This window comes from Anolis carolinensis, chromosome 4 (genome assembly GCF_035594765.1).
Source record: "Anolis carolinensis isolate JA03-04 chromosome 4, rAnoCar3.1.pri, whole genome shotgun sequence".
Lineage (NCBI taxonomy): Eukaryota > Metazoa > Chordata > Lepidosauria > Squamata > Dactyloidae > Anolis > Anolis carolinensis.
In genome coordinates this window covers 119,095,780-119,116,411 of record NC_085844.1, presented here as the reverse complement: position 1 = coordinate 119,116,411, position 20,632 = coordinate 119,095,780, and the positions used below count along the sequence as shown (strand labels likewise).

The window sequence follows — 20,632 nt, the reverse complement described above, 5'->3', positions numbered from 1 at the left end:
TGATCCCTCAAGTGTTTTTGGATTTCATCTCCCAGAATCATTGGCCAAAGTAGCTGAGTCTGTTGTGACTTGAAGTCCAAAATACCTGAAAGACCAGAATTTGGGAATCCCTGAGCTAAGATACTTTTGTGACTTGAAGTCCAAAACACCTGAAGGACCAGAGTTTGGGAATCCATGAGCTAAGATACTCCACCATAACTTACAGTTGCAGCAGGCTAGTTTAGGAGGTGTAAAAAAAAACAAGTAATTGGTGGTTTCCGGGCTTGGATTGCATGGATTTTTTATTCCCCCTTTAAGAGGAGCTTCTAAGCTGCTGATCCCTGGTCCAAACATAGATTTAGCACCATTGACATGTTCTTTAAAGTAAAACTAGGAGAGAGAGATATGTAGAATTCACAACCAGAGAGCTCTGATGCCTCATTCGATTGGGTGCTACTCGATAATTAAAGTGGAATCACAGGTTTATAATTGTCTGTTATGAAAGGTGTCTGAGCACTTTTGTGCCTGCTATGAATATTTTAAAAAATCTCAGTTTTGGTTTTGTTGCCACTGTCTGAATCACAGTTTTGATTGCATTCCTATCCTCCCTCAATTAGCATCTGGTTGCAAGACTTTGTTTTTTTCCTCATTCATGGAAATTTTTACACATTTTCCACATGTGTTTTCCATAATGTTGGTGTTCCTTTGCACACTTTGCCTAATGCTCACATTTTTGTACACATTTCCCCCGTTAACTGAAACACATTTAAACACCTCCCCCCTATTTTGGCGATTCTTATTTTGTTTTGTTTTGTAGTTCTCAATATTCAGTGTGCCTATATCAATACTATTATATGTGTCCCCTAGCCCATCTTAACAGCCAGCAGCCACATCAAGAAAGCAAATATATTTACCTGTTTTTCATCAGGACATGGAAGATGTTTCCAGCCTCCTCCCACCAGTGAGTGAGAATGCAACAGTTAAAATTAGGATCTCTATCTAGTTTCCCATTGCAGCCTTGCTTGTTGGCAGAGAAGGCTAGGAATACCATCCTTCTTGCAACTCAATTGTCAGTCAAATAGGCCTCCTTCGTTCAATTCAACTGCTGGCTATAAAGGTAGCCTCAGAGGGGTTGGGTCAGAAGTTCATTATTTAGTTCTGTTTTCATAATTATCTAGCAAATGTACAATACCAATTATTATATTTAAAAGGCGGTTAGCCCACATAGCTCTTTAAACAGGAAGTTGCCTTTGGCCCTTCTGTTTTCTGTAAAATAGGCACATGGGAACCCTGTAGACTTTTTGTTATTTGTAGAAATAGTTATTATTGATGGATGTGCCCTAGGAGTATCACTATGTTCAATTAGTGAAATTATGTGCATTTTAGAGTCTTTTTGTGTTAAATCATGGGTTTAAGGGGTTTTACTCCTCTCAATTTGTATTGTTAGGCAGGGAGATACACAGGTTGAATGTATTATTTACAAATATTAAAAATAAATAGGTACATAAATTGTGGTCCTTGTTTACTCTCTTCTAGGCAGTAGTCCTTATTTGTTAACTTTTTATTTCTAGTCTTCCAGATGTTGTGTCATGACTCCCAAAATCCCTAGTAAACCTTCACTAGTATTAGCTGGGAGAGCTAGGAGTTAAAGCCCGGTATCTGGAAATCGCTAGACTTCCCCACTCCTACCTTTCCACTTTAAATGTTCATTCTTTGAGTGATCAAGTGTATGTTTAATCAACCTGAAATATATTAAAAGTGATTGAAAGTGCAAAGGTAGCTACCAGGCATTAGAAAAGAAGGGCATCATACAACTATATCTGTCAGAGAGTTAGTATTGATGCTGGTTCACTGTTATGTATGTCATATTTGATGTGGCACTTTGGGGCATCTGGGCTTGTTCTGTATAATATGAAATGGATCTTTGATGCCCAAGGGTCTTCTATTTCTTTGCAGAGGAAACAAAGGACAGGGCTAAACATTATATTCCGATTTCATGTCATCCTCATAATGTTAATTCAGGCCCAGGGAGGCAATCAAAAAGGGGATTTTTTTATTGTATGCATGGCAGGGGGTTGGACTGGATGGCCATGTGGTCTCTTCCAACTCTATGGTTCTATGATTCTTTGAAGATGTGGGTGCCATCTGCAACCTCTTGCCTTCATATATCCCATGTCCCTGGTTGCTTTTACGTGATTTCCTCCTCTGCCAAGTTTCAGAATCAGAAGTGGGGCTGGTTTTAGAGTAAATTACTTTGAGGGGTGGTAGCCATGGAAGTTCACCAGATTTAGAAAGTGGTAAGGAACTCTCCTGCCAGTACAAACTATTACTGATAACAGCCCCATCTCAAGTCTTCTATCTTATCTTGGCACAAAATTTTTCATTGATAAGGAGTGATACATATTCCAGATTATATTGGATCTCCATTGTCCCTCAATATTGATCATGCTCTCTCAGACTGAGGTAACTGTGATCTGGAAAGCTGCTCATTCCTAATTCTGCAACACAAAATAGAAGAAGAGCCATGCCAGAGTAGATCAAAGGTCTATCCAATCCAACAATTTGTGCCCACAATCATATACCCATGTGAAGCCCACAAACAGGACATGAGTGCAACTATGCTCTCCATGCTCCACCTTTCATTGTCCAACATCTCTTGCACATCCCCACTAATACCAGCAAAGGAATTTAGTCACCTTAGATTAGCTAATGTCTAGGGGGGGGGGGGGGGTTCTGTGTCAGGAGCAACTTGAGAAACTGCAAGTCGCTTCTGGTGTGAGAGAATTGGTCGTCTGCTGGAACGTTGCCCAGGGGATATTGAGCAAGTGCATGTAAATATACTGGGACCGTAGCTTGATGGTGCACAGGTGCTGCCTCTTCCCATCCCATCACATATGGGCAATAGGATATATACTCTGATGTTGAAATAGTCAATTGAGCTAGGTGAAAGGAGTTATACTGGCTGGCATTATGCTCCACCAATCTGATGTAAGACCCACTCATGGATTCCTATGTTAAAGCTTCAACAGAAGGAGCATACAGAAAAACTTCTGCATACTCTATATATCAATGACAGGCAATACTTTAACCAAGTACTGAACCGTGAATAGTTTGGTATTGTTTTATTTGCAGCAGATGTCATAGAATTATATATTAGTTCTATATTCCAAAGTAGAGACTTTAACGGTTATGAATTGTATTAAAGTCTGATTGGAAAAAAATTGTCTCAGAAGAATGTCACCTGTCTTGTCATTCACAATGAGATTAAGAGGAGAGGGACTTCAGAAAGACAAAAGAGGACAAACAAATCGCATTCTGGAAAAAATAGCATTGTCTTTAATCAGTTACTCTACATTTTTTTCAATCTGTCCCTTTTCATTCAGAATTCATAATTAGCATATCCCTAATCCATGTTGCCAGTTGCGGACAGGGAAGTAGTCCAGGCTCTATTTCTCTTTTTTGTTTTGCAGTGAAAGAAGAAACAGGACTAGGAAAAAAATCTCAATAAAATCAGGCCCATAGAACAAGCCTGTTTTCTGCTGCTTTAGAGGTAGGGCATAAATCAATGGATTCAATTCCACCTCAACAATGGCAAAAACATACTAATGGCAAGAGCTGTTTGATAGTCGTATAGATTGTTTTGGAGAATTGTATACTCTCCCTCTTTAGAGGTCTTTAAACAGACATTGAATGGTCATCTCTTGGGAGTGCTTTGGTTATATATTCCTGCATCGCAGGGTGCTGGAACGAGATGGTCGAATTCTGTGATTGTACGATTTATCCCTTGTCAAATTCCCTCCTCTCCCTTAATCTCTGAATTTGGTTGTAGTGCCCACAGTAACAGACGGGAACATGGATTTTCCTACTAATGATTTATTGTTGTGTGGTATCCCTGTTGCACTCTGAAGTGTTTTACTCTACAAAACAAAACAAAAGCCCTGTTCTTGAAAGAAAGGAAGGTTGCTGGAAATCATTGTAGATCAACACAGTGCAGTCTTTTGGACTTTCTACAGAGAAAGTCCTGTTAAGGCCCCTAATATCACCATCACCATCTTCTTGTCTTTTTTACAATTTCAAAGTCAAAGCAGCTTATAAAAGTTAAAAGAAATACAGCTTAAAAATTCACATCCTACAACATACCATCTCTTCAAAGTTTACTACTGAACTACTAAGTGTGACCAACTTTCTTTACACTCAAAAACTAATCACTACTGCTTCTTCAGAGCTACATCTTCCACTGCAGAAGAATGGATAAAGATGAGATAGGCTCACAAAAGAAATCTCTAGCAGCTAGATTCAATCTGGTATTAAATCTAGCATGTTGTTTGATGCTGGCACACATTCCCTTCTAGCAAGAGCAGTGCTCCAAATTTTAGACTTCAACCCTCGATACAAATAATGCAGCTAAGACTTAGGGCCATTCCACACTGTCATATAACCCAGAATATCAAGGCAGAGAAAATCCCACAATATCTGCTTTGAACTGGGTTTATTTATTTATTTATTTATTTGTGACATTTATATCCTGCTCTTCTCACCCCGAAGGGGACTCAGGGTGGCTTACAAGTCATATGTACATACAATATATTATATTATTAGCATAGTACCATATTAGTATCATATATTGCTATATTGCACTATACCACTATACTGCAGTATTATCAGCAATATTACATGTAATATAGAATTATTATATTATCATATTGTATTATTGTTATGTTGTATTACATTATAATATTGTTATCATTCTATGTACATACAATATATTATATTATTAGCATAGCACAATATTAGTATTATAAATCACTATATTGTACTATACCACTATACTGCAATATTATTAGCAATATTATATGTAATATATAATATATAATTATTACATTACTATATTGTATTATTATTAGGATTATATTGCATTACATTATAATATTATCAATATTATATGTATATACAATAGATTATATTATTAGCATAGCTTAACAGGGTTAATCTGTGTCCACACTGCCATATATTCCAGTTCAAAGCAGATAATGTGGGATTTTATTCAGCTGTGTAGAAGGGGCCATAGAAATAAAGAAGACGTCAGAGAGAACTGTACCAAACAGTCACTTAAGTTTCATATTGCTTCAATAGTCTTGGATCCATCCTACAGAGTCTCGGGATTTTTAAAAGTGTGAATCACAGTTGAATGAATGTTGAGACCAACATTTAAACATGCATCAGAACCTAGATATTCAAGGATATGTTCAGAATCTTTTTATCTTTAAATATGTGTGTTTCCCAGAGGGCTGGCAAGCTATACATATTTTATTCATTCTTTTGGCTGATCAGGCAACTATGTAATGGTTTAAGATATGTGAGCAAAAATGGGTAACTGTGATAAAAACCAGACTATATAAAGTTATGACATTAAAATGGGTGCCACTTTGGCACCCCCAGGTGGAGTGTGCATATATCACCTTCATAGGTGATCACCTTTTCCCTATTCACTCAGAAGATAATTCAATATTTTATTATTTTAGAAATGTTGGAATAGTTGCTATAAATTGGTCCAAGTCTGTGTCCACTGATAAATGTTCTGCAGAATTATTTTGGAAAGGAAAGATTCAACTGAAAGAGTCAAGGAGGGGGGACTGTTTGTTTTTAATGTCATTTTTTTCACTTCAGTATAACTAGAACAAGAGGTACAGTACTCATCATACCATCATAGGCTATCATGCTTGGCTTGGTATGATTGCCTTCAAAATACTCCAGTATTTACAAGGATATGCAAAACTGTGGGCAGTAGTGAAACCTACCAAATGAACTACATATGAATGACAGAAGCATGCCATAGAATATCCCTCTCTAGGCATTGCCAGGCCCTCCAATGCAATTCTATAGTCAACTTTGGAAACATTCCATAGGTTCTCCTGGAAGATCTAGAAAATGCCTAGAGAGGACATGCTTTGTCAGATGTAGATAAATTAAACTGTGAGTACCAGTTTTGCAGATATAAAGTAAAGGTAAAGGTTTTCCCCTGACATTAAGTCGAGTTGAGTCCCACTCTGGGGGTTGGTGCTCATCTCTATTTCTAAGCCAAAGAGCCAGCATTGTCTGTACACACTTCCTAGGTCATGTGGCCAGCATGACTACATGGCGCGTCATTACCTTCCCACCAATAGGAGCAGTACCTATTGATCTACTCACATTTGTATGTTTCGAACTGCTAAGTTGGCAGAAGCTGGGGCTAACAGTGGGAGCTCACCCCACTCCCCAGATTCGAACCACCGACCTTTCAGTCAGCAAATTCAGCAGCTCAGCAATTTAATCCGCTGTGCCACTGGGGGCTCTGCAGATATGAGGCTATACAAATGAAATATATGTAATTAATAGAGAGAGGATAAGAGTCAGAGCTGTATGACATTAAACTTAAGCTGATTAACATTTCTACAAATTAAACAAATTAAACATTAAAATACAAACAAAGACACATGTTAATATAATACAATCTCAGTAAACCAGTACTCATGTGCAATGGTAGATGCTGGATAAATGTAGTTTCTGTTTGCTTGATAGCAACTTTTCAACTGAATGAATTTTGCTAACATATGTTTTAACCCCAAGTAACTAAAAAAAAAAACCCAGACACATCCACACTTAAAACTGTTACAATAGGAGTAGAGAGTTTACTGGATAGACATCAGATCAGGAACATCAGGTCCTGATGATAATGTAGCTACTAGGACAAGATCAAGAAAAATTGATGTGGGTGGCTTTGGATCTACATTAGTAGATGATGCTATACTGGCAAATTTGTATGCACCTTTCTTGAAAACTGAATGAATATCACCTTTTTTTGCTTTAAGGTTAAAAGGTAAACTTTTTGGGTTTTTTGCTGGCTGATTGAGAGTTGCTTGAGTTTTGGTTAATTGAAAGTCTATGGTAAAATACTTTTTAAACACATCAGTAAGAAATAAAACACTGCAACTTTACTGCTTAATTTGTGGCAACCCCATGAATTTCATTAAGTTTTGTTGGGCAAGGAATACCCAGAGATGGTTTTGCCAGTTCCTTCCTCTGAATATAACCAACAGCACCTGATCGTCAATGGCAGACTCTCCTCCTAGAACTAATCAAGGCTGACCCTGCTTAGCTTCCAAGATCAGACAGAAACAGATGCTTTTAAAACACCTCAATAAAAAAAGGAAACACAGCGCTCAACAGGAAATGATGCTTTTGGAGGAATTAGGCAGGCATCCAAGAATCATATCCCTACAAAATAGATCTAGCACCTTGGATAACTCCTTCAATGTGCAATCTAAAATGAAGCATAACTTGGATGTCCTCACAGCAGCAAAAGAAGGCAGCGAGTTGGGGAGAAAAGAGTTCTATTTGATTCCTATGAGAGTCACTCCGCACAGCCTCCTTTCTATGAGCAGGATGCTCAAAGATTTCATTCTGTCTGTATTTGAAAGCAAGCAGAAGTGATGTCATCTTCCTACTACGTGGATTGGATCAAAGAGTGTTCCCAAGCAAGGTTTTTATCATGCCATTGCCCTGTTCATTCGTGGGAAGTTATGGGAGGAGGAAAGGTGACATGACAACCTCATCTGCTTCAAGCCCTCTTGTGCTTTCATGTCACTTCTCCCAGCTTTTTGTTTGATGCAGAAAATCCACTGAGAGAAAAACACGGTGACTACAATGTGTCTCCAAATTTGAAATAGAGCCCCCGGTGGTGCAGTGGGTTAAACTGATGACTTGAAGGTTGGGTTGCTGACCTAAAGGTTGCCAGTTCGAATCCAACCTGGGATGAGCACGGATGAGCTCCCTCTATCAGCTCCAGCTCCATGAGAGACATGAGAGAAGCCTCCCACAAGGATGGTAAAAGCATCAAACATCCGGCTGTCCCCTGGGCAAAGTCCTTGCAGACAGCCAATTCTCTCACACCATAGCAACTTGCAGTTTCTCAAGTCACTTCTGACATGAAAAAAAATCAAAATATCTGGAGTTCAGGCTGAAATCCCCTCCTGTTATCAGTTGGGTTTTGCACATTGGCAAATTTACCAAAATTCTAAATATGTGAAAGTAATTCTTTTGGATTACAACTTCCAGAATGCACAAAGCAGAAAATATTACTTTTCCTACTTCTGCAAGTAAGAACAGATCACGGTAAGAACAGATCATGAAACAACAGACTGGTTCAAGATTGGGAAAGGCATACGGCAGGGCTGCATACTTTCACCCTACCTATTCAACTTGCACGCAGAACACATCATGCGACATGTGGGGCTTGACAATTCCAAGGTTGGAGTTAAAATTGCTAGAAGAAACATTAACAACCTTAGGTATGCAGATGATACCACTCTGATGGCTGAAAGTGAGGAGGAGCTGAGGAGCCTTATAACCAAGGTGAAAGAAGAAAGTGCAAAAACTGGGTTGCAGTTAAACATCAAAAAACCCCAAGATAATGGCAACCAGACTGATTGATAACTGGCAAATAAAAGGAGAAAATGTGGAGGCAGTGACAGACTTTATATTTCTAGGCGTGAAGATCACTGCAGATGCAGACTGCAGCCAGGAAATCAGAAGACGTTTACTTCTTGAGAGGAAAGCAATGGCCAATCTTGATAAAATAGTGAAGAGCAGAGACATCATACTGGCAACGAAGGTCCGCATAGTCAAAGCAATGATATTCCCCATAGTAACTTATGGTTGCGAGAGCTGGACCATAAGGAAGGCTGAACGAAGGAAGATAGATGCTTTTGAACTCTGGTGCTGGAGGAAAATCCTGAGAGTGCCTTGGACCACAAGAAGATCCAACCATTCCATCCTCCAGGAAATAATGCCCGGCTGCTCATTGGAGGGAAGGATACTAGAGGCAAAGCTGAAGTATTTTGGCCACATCATGAGAAGACAGGAAAGCTTGGAAAAGATCATGATGCTGGGGAAAATGGAAGGAAAAAGAAAGAGAGGCCGACCAAGGGCGAGATGGATGGACGGTATCCTTGAAGTGACTGGCTTGACCTTGAAGGAACTGAGGGTGGCGACAGCCGACAGGGAGCTCTGGCGTGGACTGGTCCATGATGTCACGAAGAGTCGGAAACGACTATGCGGTTGAGCAGCAGTAACTTCTGCAAAATGGGCATATAAAGAATTGCAGACAGCCCTGCATATCTACAGATTCTGCATCCACAACTTCACTGAGGAAAATATTCCCCCCAAAAAACACCAAAAATCTAACCTTGATTTTAATGTTGTCATTTTATACAAGGAATGCCTTGGGTTTGTTTTTGTTTTTTACACCATTGTATATCCTGGAACATGAATATTCATGGATTTTGGCATCCATGGGATGTCCTGGAATCAGACTCCAGTGGGTCCAAGGGCCCACATGTATTTTGTTTTAAAATATGCTTTAAAGTATGATCTTTCAAAGAATAGGCATTCAGAAGTGCATATTCAATGGGTATGAAAATAAATTTAGATTTGTTTTTGGACTGATTTATAAAGAAATGGAATGGGCATAAGAATACACATTTGTAAAACTGACACCAACTGGAAACAATCTGATCCAGGCCTACCATATGCATCTGAGTGAGGATTACATCCCTGCCCATAAATGAATTGGCTGCCTCTTGGGATCTGAATGACCCCGTTTTTTAAAAAGAAATAGGCAATAATCAAAGGAAGAAGGAAACAAAAAAAACACATGTAAGCATGGTAATGTAGATATGCGCAAGTTGTGCTGCCTAACATGTTTGCAATTAGTCCTTGATGAAATGAGCTTTGGGTTAAACACCCAGCTCACACAGGCTCTGCCACGTTACAGTGCTTTGATGGAATTTCTTGGGAATCAATGAAATATTCATCAGATCATATTTGTAAATGGCCCAGCAACATACTGAATTAATGACCTCTGATGAAATGTCCGCATTAAAATGGAATAAAAAGCCAGCTCATATGAGAGGGAGCTACAAACAACGAGTGTTTTGTCAGCACCAACAATCAGCAAACACAAACAAAAAGAGTGCTGATTTGAAGCAATCATGTTGGCGTAGAGCTACCAATGAGGAGGAGACTTGTTTGCTATGGGTTTCTGTGAGTTTTCAGGGCTGTGTGGCCATGTTCCAGAAGCATTCTCTCCTAACGTTTTGCCCATATCTATGGCAGGCATCCTCAGAGGTTGTGAGGTATACTGGAAACTAAGCAAGGGAGATTTATTTATCTGTGGAAGGTCCAGGGTGGGAGAAAGAACTCTTGTCTGTTGGAGGCAAGTGTGAATGATTTCTAGACCTAAAAGGTTTCACTACCTCTAAAGTTGTGCTACCTCCCAAAATAAAGAAAGCCTGCAGCAAAGAAAGGAAATGATTTCATTGCTGTTTCTGCATTACAGACATTTGTCTTTGTATATCAGAATCTTTCTAGTGGCTACAAATCCTCAACCAAGGCAAAGGATATTCAGCACAGTCTTTCCTGACTAGTGCATTTAAGATTTGCTGACTGTGGCTCCCACACCAAGATATTGGCTTTAAGGGTGAAGAATATTAATTACATCTCTTAGCATCAAAGAAGAAATCCTGTATGGGTGACGTAGCTGTCATATGATAACTATAATCTGTATCCTAATCTTACCAATTTCCCAAAACCCACCTCAAAAGCCAGGCAACTGCACCAACTGAAAGAGCTGCAAGGCAGTCTACTCCTGCCAGCAAGCCGTAACTCACCAAGCAACAGAAAGGACTGTCACAACTACTTGTTATATTGGGTTGCTGTGAGTTTGCTGGGCTTTATGGCCATGTTCCAGAAGCATTCTCTCCTGATGTTTCACCCACATCTATGGCAGGCATTCTCAGAGGTTGTGGGGTCTGTTGGAAACTAGGCAAGTGGGGTTTACATATCTGTTGAATGTTCAGGGTGAGAGAAAGAAGTCTTGTCTATTGGAGGCAAGTATGAATGTTGTAATTAATCACCTTGATTAGCATTTAATGGCCTTGCAGTTTCAAGGCCTGGATGATTACTACCTGGGGGAATCCTTTGTTGGGAGGTGTTAGCTGACCCTGATTGATTCCTGTCTGGAATTCCCCCGTTTTCAGAGTGTTGTTCTGTATTTACTGTCCTGATTTTAGAGTTTTTTAAAATACTGGCAGCCAGATTTTGTTCATTTTCATGGTTTCCTCCTTTCTGTTGAAATTGCCCACATGCTTGTGGATTTCAATGGCTTCTCTGTTCTTTGATTCGTGTTTGGGCAATGCTGTGTTTGGTGATCTCTATGTAGATTTGTCCACAGCTGCATGGTATATGGTAGACTCCTGCAGAGGTGAGAGGATCCCTCTTGTCCTTCGCCAAATGTAGCATTTGTTGGATGTTCTTCGTGGATCTGTAGATAGTTTGTAGGTTGTGTTTCTTCATCAGTTTCCCCATGCGGTCAGTGGTTCCCTTGATGTATGATAAGAACACTTTTCCTCTGGATAGATCTTCGTCTTTACTCTCATGGCTTGTTCTTGGCCTTGCAGCTCTTCTGATGTCTGTGGTGTCTACAGGTCAATGGATACTCCACCACTGAAAGAGCTACAAGCCAGTCTACTCCTGGCAGCAAGCCATAATCATCAAGCAACAGAACGGACTGTTAACCAGAGAAGTCAGCCATAGCAGAGCACTTGATGAACCAACCTGGAGACAGCATATTATTTGAGAACACAGAAATGCTGGACCACCCTGCTTGTTATATTAAATCCTTCGGCATTCTGCTCACCAGTGTCACAGAATTCCTTTGGTTGGTCTAACCACCTAGCTTCTAAGGTGGATTTTAAGCAACATTTGCAATTTTTCCAATGAGGCCACAGTAATAAATTTCTTTTCCAACATTCATGCCACAGTAAGTCTAGCTTACACCATTGTAAATACTGAGGAGGATGTCAACTACAATCTCAACATTCAGGATTTCACACCAAGAAAAAGACCTGCACACCATACTTCGCACTATAGGGTTTCTATCAAGAAATGTGTATGAAACATACAGTTGCAGACTATATATAGAAAAAAATATTTACTGTGCTAAAACAATACTTTTTGTGCAGAAACAGCAGCCTCTCCCCAGTCTTGGGGGAGCGTAGAAAAAATAATTACACAAGCAAAGTTTTATGCTCTGCCTGCTTCATGCAGGATCTTGGCCATTGTTTCCTACTAATCATTTTCTCTTTTTTCCCTCCCTCTGCATCATTCAAATAAAAGTACAGATTGCAGGGTCTTTTGCGTAAAGAGCTGTACTCTCAGTATGTGGTGTGTGCCAAATATGCTGTAGAAATCACAAACATAACAAAGACAATGATGAAATATGGCTCAGCTTGATACTTTTAGGACAGAGGGAGGTGACTTTGCCTCATAAGCTATTGCCGTCCTACAGCTCTCATCTGCCAAAAGCTAGTGATGTGGGAAGGTTACAATTCAGAGGACCATAATTACCCAATCTCACTTTTCAATCCTCTCCCCTAAAAGAAAACTATAATAAATACACCTGAAATATCTCCATATGAGCATGATCATTCTGAAATTGGATGTCCCAAAGACGCAGGCTGCATGAATACAAACTTCTGTCACCTTTTGATGTTGGTCTATTCAGTTTCTTTTGCAATGTTTTGGTGGCTTTTCTCTAACTCCCCCTCCCGCTTTGATTCATTATGACTATGCAGGTGCTGAGACCTTCAAGGAGGCATTGAGTTCTGCACTGCATCACTGCTGATGGTTCATTGCATGTATTGGAATCTTCCACTACAAAGATTGTGAGGGGACCACAAAGACATTTTGGAGTGCTGCCGAAAGATCTCAGTATCCCATGATGTGCTGAGACAGCTAGTTTTAGCTGGTTCTTCCCCATTATGTCATACGTGCAGCCCTGAAATACGACTTTAGATTATTCTTGAATGGTTACCTCTGGGGTTTTACAGAAATGTTGAAACACATTTTGCAAACTAGCTCTTTTATTCTATAAAAGAACTATGGTCTGGACCAAAAAGCAGATGTGTTTTTTAAAATGATTTTTTTTTTAAAAAATGTGTTGTGTGGGGAAGATTTACCTTTAGGTCAATACTTTTGTAGAATAAAGAGCTAGCTTGTAAAAAGGGAAATGCAAAGAGACAGCACCATCTGGTGGCTAATGAACCAAAGCAAAAACATTTGCTTTTCAATGCTTCATCGAGATCACTATTGCATTTGTTTTCATCCACTACATAGAGAAACATGGCTTTATTGCCTTATTTGCCAGGTTAACTAATCTAGAAAAGAAGTACAGTAGAGTCTCACTTATCCAACATTCGCTTATCCAACGTTCTGGATTATCCAACGCAGTTTGCCTCCTGCCCCGATCTACAGCTGTTTCTCTAGACAGCAAGGATTGAACTTTTTATGGATTTAATTTCCAACAATGCTGATACTGTAAGTTCATTTTATGCAATTCTATCTTTATTTGTAGTCAATTTGTTAGTAGCCAATGTTTTTGTAGTCAATGTTTTCAATATATTGCAATGTTTTGATGCTAAATTCATAAAAACAGTAATTACTACATAACGTTACCATGTTTTGGACTGCTTTACAATTTGTTGTAAAACATGATGTTTTTGGTGCTTAATTTGTAAAATCATAACATAATTTGACATTTAATAGGCTTTTCTTTAATCCCTCCTTATTATCCACCATTTTCGCTTATCCAAAGTTCTGCCGGCCCGTTTATGTTGGATAAGTGAGACTCTACTGTAGTTTCAAGTAGCTTTATCAAAACGCACAAGTAAAATGTCATACAATGAAGAGAATGGATGGCATAACTGCGCCATATCCACTAGTACTACATAATCATGACTCTAGCACTATGGCTATGATTGTAAATATCTTCCCGTCTCCCCCAAAATACTTTATCAGCAGCAGCCACATTAAGACATGGAGGTCCATTCAGTTGGAATACAGGAGGAAGATGTTGTCAAAGGCTTTCATGGCTGGAATCACTGGGTTGCTGTGAGTTTTCCAGGCTGCATGGCCATGTTCCAGAAGCATTCTCTCCTGACGTTTTGCCCACATATATGGCAGGCATCTTCAGAAGTTGTGAGGTCTGTTGGAAACGAGGCAAGTGGGGTTCTCCCAACCTGGGCTTTCCACAGATATATAAACCCCACTTGCCTAGTTTCCAACAGACCTCACAATCTCTGAGAATACCTGCCATAGATGTGAGTAAAACAACAGGAGAGAATGCTTCTGGAACATGGCCATACAGCCTGGAAAACTCAGAGCAACCCATAAGAGGAAGATCTTTCCAACTCCTCTTCCAGCAGCGGGTAAGGCTGCCACAAGGAATTGTGACAGAGATCCCGCTTCTGCCTCATTCACTGGTGGAAGTAATGGGAACATCATCCTCTTGGATACCATTGACAGGTTTTCTCTATCAATGAAATAAGACACTCCACTAACTGAAGTGCAAGCAGTAACAGGAGGAGCCATGGTATTATGAAATAAATACCAGCCACATTTTTATCCTGCTTTGTATGGAAGACCTGGCCATGTTACCTGCATGATCGCAGGTATCATACTTTTGTGCATCAGTTGCTGCAGAACATCAGTGGGAATGAACTAATGTTATCAAGTCTAGCTTGTAGACTTCCCAAAAGCATCTAATTCAACAGAATGCTGGGCTAAACAAGCCTTTGATCTGATTCATTAGACTTCTTATTCTATTGCAGTGGTTCTCCACCTGTGGGTCCCCAGGTGTTTTGGCCTACAACTCCTAGAAATCCCAGCCAGTTTACTAGCTGTTAGGATATCTGGGAGTTGAAGACCAAAACATCTGGGGACCCACAGGTTGAGAACCACTGTTCTATTGGATTGTGAAGAAAGACACTGAGCATTGAGACAGGCAATTAACAAGTTTTTGAAACCTTAAATTGAGCCATTACAAAAAACCTTGTGCAGGAAAACTTTTTGCACAGTTTTCGAGACCCCCAACACTAAAGCATCTGGCATAATTTGGTAACATTTGCAATGCAATCCACATATCTCCAGCAACCACAAGCAATCAAAAACAAATGCAAATCAAAGGACTGGGTAAGGTAAGATCAAATAATCCAAATGTGGAATATTTTGGCACATACATCAGCATTAGTCAACAAAGTGAGATGAATCACCATGCATATAACAGGAGAGAACTCTTAATTTAGAACACCTGTCCTTAAAACTTGATTAATAAACAGCAGTGCACATGTCAGCTCTTCCTTGACTTGATATCTGAGCAGTACATATGCGGATTCACATTGATCCACCTCGCAGATGTCAGTGTCACTGAGTTGGCAAACAAATGTCATCTCATCCACCTGGTATAATCATGAAAGGATGTATGGGGGGGTTGGGGGAAATATAGGCAATAAGCCATTGTGATGTTGATTCTTATGCAGGGAAGCACAAGGAAAGCCAAATAGCTGCCTCAGCTCATGAAGACAAAAGTCATGTACAAATTAGACTTCCAACATAATGAGGCCCAGCGAGAACACAATGTCTATTTCCCTTCACAATGATAAAGCCTATGTGCCACAGTGAGACATGGTCATGTGTACCATGACATTCCACATATAGACTTCAGCTATGAATCCTCTGATAGACAAACACACACAAACACACACAGTCATCCCATGGCTAGTGAAAAATAGAGGGTTCACAGAAACCAAGATTTTCTGGGATCCTCCAAAGGTCTCAGTAAATGATGTGATTTGAATTAATGCAATTTGAAGCCATTTCAACAGCTTTGGTTCAGTACTATAGAATCCTGAGATTTGTAATCTCAGCACCCTTTGGCAGAGAAGGCTAAAGGTGTTGTAAAACTACAGCTCCCATGATTCCATAGCATCGAACCATAGCATTGAAACTGCATTAAATCTGCACTATAGATGAAGCCCATGTTCTTTGGACACCCAACCCAGAATATCCTGGATCTGCTTCTCCCCAACTCTGACGGTAAAAATTGTTATAACTGCTAAGTAAATAATAATGTGCTGATAATTCACAACATCCTATTCCTACCATTTAGGTATACTAGATGATACTACCATTCTGCCTAACAGTAGGATAGATGGAGGGAGATGGTGACTGAAGGAGAACATAAAGTGTTACACTATCTGAGTCATTCAGTACAGATTGGGGTTCAACAAAGGTCCCAGATCAATGGTCACAGCACTGAAGGACAAGTGCAAATGAAATGATGTCTCATCCTAGTCAGAGTGAGCCAACTTTGCCCAAAAAAACCATTCCCTGTGAATATCAAAACCAAGAACAAGGGCATCAGAAGACTCTATTTGTATTTATAACCTCATAGCTGGAACTGCAGCTGTCAGCCTGAGCAGATTGTGACAAAACAGTACAACTCGAAGGTCAAAATCTTGTGTCAATGCTGATCTCGTGAGTGCTTGCCTCCTGAGCAGTGGGATTTGCAAAGCTGCTGTGTTCCATTATAAGTGGTAACCCAAAGCAGGCCCAGATTACAGTTAATCGTTAGTGAAAAGGGATGTTTCAGTTCTTCTTGTTTTTTTTTCTGAAATTCTCATCTGAGCAAGACTGCGGAACAACCCAAATTTCCTCCCATATACGATGCCCTTGGGCCTCATTATCCATCACAAACAGACACCCTGGTCTTACATACGTTTATGCAAAACTTCCTCAGAATTTAATGGGCTTCAATCCCAAAGAAGATATTTCAACCTTGCAATGATTTGTTTGCATTTTGATTATTGCTAACCACTCCATATACTAGAAATTTTAGTCAAAACATTGACCCCAAAAACTCTGCTGACTTCTTCATGGATCAATGTAAGTACTGTGTCTTAGCTCTTATCAAAAAGGAGCTGAATAGAATAACAAAAGGTGAAAGCTTAGTCCATCTCAGGCTGGATCCACACTGCCCTATATCCCCGGATCTGATCCTAGATTATCTGATTTGAACTGGATTATATGAATCTCTTCTGCCATATAATCTGGGATAAAAAGATAACCTGGGGTCAGATCCTGGAATATAGGGCTGTGTAGAAGGGACCTCAGGAAAATCCAAACAGCTTTCCCCTCTCCGTGGAATATCCACAGGTCATATGAAAATCTGCAATTTTGGTAACCAAACTTGTCCGCAACTTATACATGAGATCAATATATACCCAAGAGTATTTATGATATTTAAACTGTAATTTATTAAATATGATTTTGGCACACCCTGTGTAAAAACAACAAAGAGGTAGCATTGTGAAATGAGGCATCTGTGCATAGGGTCTTGAAATTGAGCAGCCTCCTCCCCAATGAGATGTTTCAAGAAGTTGGCAATGCAAGCAGGTCACTTTTTACTGCTAACTCATCTGGGCCACCGGCAACCAATAAAAAGAGACATAAGACATAGGGAGGGATGCTCAGTGAAGAAAAGGAAGGAAAAACATGCAGCAGCAAGTCTCATAGCAGTACACATACCATTTTTGCACAATACTTCTGCAGATATGTGCCAACAATTTGATCACTAATAGGTCTGGCACATTTTTTTGTGTTAGGAGTGACTTGAGAAACTGCAAGTCACTTCTGGTGTGAGAGAATTGGCCGTCTGCAAGGATGTTGCCTAGGGGGCGCCCGAATGTTTTGACGTTTTTACCATCCTTATGGGAGGCTTCTTTCATTTCCCCACATGGAGCTGGAGCTGATAGAGGGAGCTCATCGGCGCTCTCCCTAGGTTGGATTCAAATCGGCACCCTTCAAGTCAGCAACCCAACCTTCAAGCCATCAGTCCTGCCAGCACAAGGGTTTAACCCACTGCGTCTCCGGGGGCTCCATAGGTCTGGCACATAAAAGGAAAGAACCATGTACCGGATGTGTTCAAATGGCATTTCCTTTCTCCTTTTTTGTCTTTTTTGTGCTCTAGCACATTGCAAAAAGGCCCAGTAGTTTGCTAGCAAGCTCAAAACATTTTATTGTTTGTTTGTTTGTTTCATTTGCATGCCATTTTTCTCCCAAAGTGGGACCAAGGGAGCTCATCAGAAGAAGCAATTAAAAACTAACAATTACATTTTAAATACAATTAAAAGGCAGTATGAAATTGTATTAAAAGTGTACAGAATTTTAAAATGAAGCATAGAAAAGTTAAACCATTACACATTAAAAGTCTGTTTAAACAAAAAGTACCCATTCCAATGAAAGAAAAGCATGGAGGAAGCCAGCCTCGTCTCCCTTGGGTTCCAGAAGTCTCATACCAGAATAGCAGATTAGAAGAAAAATGTTTAAAAATTGACTTGCGAGCTAACATTAAAATGGAACTTGCAAGTACAGTAGAGTCTCACTTATCCAACACTCGCTTATCCAACGTTCTGGATTATCCAACGCATTTTTGTAGTCAATGTTTTCAATATATTGTGATATTTTGGTGCTAAATTCATAAATACAGTAATTACTACATAGCATTATTGTGTATTGAACTACTTTTTCTGCCAAATTTGTTGTCTAACATGATGTTTTGGTGCTTAATTTGTAAAATCATAACCTAATTTGATATTTAATAGGCTTTTCCTTAATCCCTCCTTATTATCCAACATATTCGCTTATCCAACATTCTGCCGGCCCGTTTATGTTGGATAAGTGAGACTCTACTGTAATTCTTAGCCAGTATAGAGTTTTACTTTTTGTCAATATTAAATGCAGCACACTCACCACCAGTGCCAGATATTGTTTCTCCATCACATTCCCTTGGATAATTGTTTTTGCTTTAACCAGACAGTTTGCATGATCAATTGTTTGATCAAACCAGACAGATCTATGCCTTCCTTATCCCTTTTTTTGAGAGAGCGTACAGAAGCTTGCTCTGTGTGAGTGGATTCAGCATCTGCTTTCTTCTCACAGGCCGTCCTAAGCTAAATTGGGGATCTCCTCATGATACAAATGCTGGCTTGGGAAAAGGGATTTCCTGAGGATTTCAACAGAGGATTAAAGTCTCTTTCCATTCTAGATCTGCTTCCTAGGACTGTAATCAGTCTTTGCGTACCAGAGGAGAGAGTTTTGTTCTTTCTAAGCTGGCCCACTCCCTTCAGACATCATTGAGGGCTCTGTCCCAATAAGTAATGAAAAAATATGCAGCCCCCACTCCAGCCAGCTCCTGTATGTGGGGCAGGAAGCAATGCCAACAACAAAGTGTCTTGGGCTGACCCTGTTGATGTCCCTAATTGTTAGCTATTACCTGCTGCCCAACTATTCCTGAACCAGTTGATACAATTTCTTTTCAGACCTGCATTTTAAATGTAAAACCATATTTAAAATTGTATGTAAGTCTGAACATACACAATTTTTAGGGGAACATAAATATTTTGAAAAAAGTAAAAGAAAGCAACACATTATCTATTCATTTATTTGTGACATTTATACCCCTTGTAGTGAAACTTACCTATTAGGCCTGGAATGAAGCCTTGGTAACAGTGAGTGGGGCAGGCATCCATTTTGTTGAGGAATGCCAGGCAGCCATCTTGAGTGTGGTTAGAAAGGGGGAGGAGCTTAGAGAGAGACTCCTAGGATTGGCCAGCCAGAGCAGATGGGAGCAGCCAGGTCCTAGAGTGCAGAGGAAAAAAAAGAGCTCCAGGCAGTTCTGTTTTGAGGTTTGAAGAAGAGAGTGCTGTTTTGGGGTTGGAAGGAGAGAGTTCTGTTTTAGGGTTTAAAGAGAGCAGTTCGGTTTTGGAGTTGGGAGTGTGTGTGTGAGAGAACAGGATGAAGGTTTGTGATCAAGGGCTCTTTGTCATAGCGGATGGAGCGACAGCATCTCCATGTAGCCAGAATCGAGCACAATCTCCATCTGCTCCAGGATGTTGAAGTTGGAAAAATGCTCACATAATACCTCTATCTGTTGTCTGTCCTATATGTCTAACGACACTGAATGTTTGCCCTATATATGTTCTGCAAGAAGGCAACAAGCAACATCTGCTGAAAAGCCCTATTCTACATAACCATCAAAGATACAGATGCCCTCTCCAGCTTTCCTTCTGGCAATCCTAGTAGCAATAATTATAACTGTAGTAAAATATTTATTGCTGTTGTTGTGTGCTTTCACGTCATTTCTGTTGTAGCTCAGCCTGAGCCTGAGTTTGGGCCCATTCAGCCAGTCATTGTCCCTGCACCTGCTTTGACAGAGAACTCTGGGTTTGGGTCAGACATGCAGCCAGAGTATGGGCCTGAAATGCAACCAGCTTTGCCAGAGGACTGTGGGTTTGGGCAGCCAGAGTCTGTTCCAGTGGATTCTGGGACCAGAGACAGAATGGTTGTAAGCAGGCATTTTGAACCACATTCTTCTCCGCAGTCAAACCCAGTTCAACAGGTGTCAGATGGACATTCTAGTTTAGAGGAGGGAAATGTGTTTGACAGGAGGGATGTGATAACTCACTGAAAGAGGGAAAGAGAATATTTACAAAAAAGTAAACAACTTCTTTTGAAGCGCTCTAATGAATAGTTTTCTCATGAGAGAAAGAGTTTTCTCATGAAACAAAGACCTTGGATTTTCCTTAAATGCCTGGTCCTTCTCTGCTACAGCAGAGGTGTCAACTTTGCAATTCAAGAGAGAAAAATCTTTGCTCCGTGTTCCTGTATCTTCAGATTTTGCTTCAGGTTCCAGCCTTGTTTGCCTTTGAATCCAGTTGAA

The 20,632-nt window shown here is 40.0% G+C and overlaps 1 long non-coding RNA gene across 1 annotated transcript in view; it reads right to left on the bottom strand.

Annotated features, from left to right (window-relative positions):
* LOC134298227 (uncharacterized) overlaps window positions 1–19,559 on the bottom strand; it is a 102,885-nt gene extending 83,326 nt beyond the window's left edge. The window contains exon 1 of the long non-coding RNA XR_010005188.1: window positions 19,391–19,559. This is a non-coding gene — a long non-coding RNA (uncharacterized LOC134298227). The remainder of the gene's footprint in view (window positions 1–19,390) is intronic.
* Window positions 19,560–20,632: the final 1,073 nt, after the last annotated feature.